At 38.2% G+C, this 3,046-nt stretch overlaps 1 long non-coding RNA gene across 1 annotated transcript; it reads right to left on the reverse strand.

Moving 5' to 3' along the window:
- Window positions 1-963: 963 nt before the first annotated feature.
- On the reverse strand, window positions 964-2,713 carry LOC143501206 (uncharacterized). The gene is made up of 3 exons (XR_013126850.1): window positions 2,642-2,713; window positions 1,328-1,393; window positions 964-1,218 (listed from the first exon to the last, which is right to left on the reverse strand). It is a non-coding gene; the product is annotated as an uncharacterized LOC143501206 (long non-coding RNA).
- Window positions 2,714-3,046: the final 333 nt, after the last annotated feature.

The raw sequence follows: 3,046 nt of genomic DNA on the forward strand, positions 1-3,046 counted from the left end.
GGTTCCTAATGGATTGCATATTTCAAAATCATCAGAGTACAGTAGAATCGAAAGTCTTAACTCCTCTCCAGACAGAAATAGATTTCGCTGGAAGTGGGAACCGTCACGAAAACTATTATATTGGCGAGTTGAACGAGGTGTTTCTCTAAAAACTTTCTCCTGAATGTCACTGTTTTTCAAAATTTGTGACAAGGACTGCAAAAATGGTACATTTTTGGAATGTCTTTCCCTCTTTTGCATCAAGTATATACTCTATTGGTTCAACAAGAGAAAAGTTCCTTTACATATCTATTTCTCTGGTATGCTGTACCAAGAGGACCTTCTTTATTTAAGGCTGCACTTAAAGGATTTAATTCACAAATGTGATTTACCAAATCTGTGACTGCCAATTCTTCAACAGTGCAGTTATATTTTTCTAATGTGTCATGGACAATGTTACATACAACGGGTGCAGAAGCTGTACAGGTGATAAACCTAAGCTCGTCTACAAGTTCATCTATACATCTACTCGGCACATTAAAAATGCAGTCTAACTTAAGAAATAAGGAACAAAGCTGATCAACAATGACTTTACCCAAATCTTCACTCTCACTTTCAAATGTTTTTTCAGATGCACCTTCACTTTCATCTACCAACAAACGATCTTCTCTTGCCTGATATGAATATGCTTGGAATACAGTAGGTTTAAAATCTTCAAGGCAGTGAGGATTGTGTTTTCTACTTTTATGGGAGGCAAAAGTTGAATATATATTAGTACTGTAGTCACAATCTTTAAAAACACAGTTAACAGTTTCGTGCTTTCTTAAATGAGCACCAAGGTGTTCAAAATATTGCCTCTCTGTGTGAAAGCATGAGTTACATATCAGACAAGAAAAAAAATTTTGCCCTAAATGTTCACTTTGTGTATGGTCTCTAGACAAATGTGCACAAAGTGCACCCCACCCCTTAAACGAACGACAGAGTACAAACAGGGTAGTGATTTGCCTTGACTGCTATGTAGATGTTTTAACCTATAATGCTTTAAGAGCTCTAAACGTTTTGATGTTCCGAAATCAAAAATTTTGCAAACCCATAACATGGCATGATTTCATTATACTGGTTGCCTACTGTTCCTCTCTGATAAAGGAGCGTTCAAAACTGTCAAATCTGTCCTCCTCCTAAGCTGACCTATCACATATTCTGTCCACTGCAATAGCTTGTCCTTAAAGTAAGGAAAATCTGAAAAAGAAAAAAAAAGATGTATATTAAAACAATCTAAAACACACAGCCACAGTTTTATTGTTGTATTATGCAGTGCCAGAGATACAATACTCAAAAATGTCCTTACTTGCCAGAACAAGACAAAAGTTGGAGTGTTCACCACTTGCACAGCCCCCAGTTTACCTCCACTGCCCTGCGGTTATCATGTTAATTGAAACAAATGTTAATACAATTTTAATCAACAAATTACAAATTAACTTACACCAGAGTAATTCAAACTACATGATAAGACTAAACTGGATTAACCAATTGTAATATAATAAAAGGCAGCCTAATGCATGAATCTCTCCACAACAAATGTTTATGTAAAAATAAGAATGGTTAATATTTTACTTTAAAAACATTTTATTAATATTATCAATAAGAAGCCAATACATTTGTTTTCTATCTTTACCATGAAGCATTTCGCCTGTACATACTGAGCGGGCAGCAGGGGCGGACTGGGGAGAAAAAGTGGCCCGGGAGTTCCTGACAGACTGGCCCACTATATATATATATATATACACATACAGATATATATATATATGTGTGTGTGTGTGTGTGTGTGTGTGTATACTGTATATGAATCTATGCATGGCACGTAGTGTATATGACGGCGTTTATTGTCATATGGACAATATTAATTCCAGCAATAATATGATTACAAAGCCACATAGTGGCTTTTAAATAGTCCACCATAAGACCACCAAACAAGTTGTTTTACGCAAAGTGCATCCTAAAGAACAACCTACAACTCTAACGTGGGTATTTCTTCCTCTTACCTATTTGTGGTGGTTAGTTTTAATCTAAGAATTTCAATAGCTTTAAAAAAACAGTGCGCAGTGCTCTGGAACCTTTAAGACCGCCACTTGCGTCCGTGTTAACCGTGTTAAGGTCATTTTGTACATGGTGCCTTAGACGTTGCAGAGGCGACAGCAGTACATTTAAAATAACATGTTATCTACAATTTAAACTGCTGTATGTTTTCGTAGTCCGGCCCGGATTTTCTGGGACAAGTTGTTTTTTTTTTTTATCTCCGCTGCATACCGTCAGCCCGCCCAGTCCGCGGCCCGGTCCAACTCGTTCATATGTTTACAGGCCCAGTCCGCGGCCGCGCTGAGCAGGTTAGTCTGACTGGAGTGGGAGAGGTAATAACACCGTTATACAGCAGCATGACTACGGGCCGGGGCCACAGTGCGCGGCAGTGGCTACTCCACGGGCTGAGTTAAACCACCGGTGGCCAGCAGCAATGTATGCTAAAGCTAAATTGGCAGGGCCTGGTAGCGAGCGGGCAGTGCTATTCTTAAGCTGGCCGAGCCTGGTAGCGAGCCCGCAGTGCCTGGTAAATAGGGGGCAGAACGCCGTACCCGTAGCAAGCACAAGGAAGAAAGTAGTAGCTTACCTGACAAGATCCAGTCGTGAAGGAGCACCTCAACAGCTTTGCTTAAAGAAAAAAATGAACAAATTGGCGCGTATCAAGTGAAGTTGAGCACGCATGCGCGGAGTTAAATGCCTTGTATTTTTTTTTTACTAAAATTTACTTAGTATTTCTAGGTTTATGTGCAGAGACAAAAAACATGTAAATATAACTAAGATGTTTCTAATAATATTTACTCATGCAACACAGTATTTCTTTTACATTAATAAATTGTGTATATATTTATATTTTTACTTATTTTTTTATTGTTTTTACTGAATGTTAATATTTCAGTTAGACTTTATCAACGTTAATTAAGTATATTTTACAATGCCAAAAAGTTCGTTTTTTCAGTGCAGGCACAAAGGTTATGGCACCATGGGGTGCCAT

Source organism: Brachyhypopomus gauderio, unplaced genomic scaffold (genome assembly GCF_052324685.1).
Source record: "Brachyhypopomus gauderio isolate BG-103 unplaced genomic scaffold, BGAUD_0.2 sc161, whole genome shotgun sequence".
In the NCBI taxonomy this organism is placed as follows: domain Eukaryota; kingdom Metazoa; phylum Chordata; class Actinopteri; order Gymnotiformes; family Hypopomidae; genus Brachyhypopomus; species Brachyhypopomus gauderio.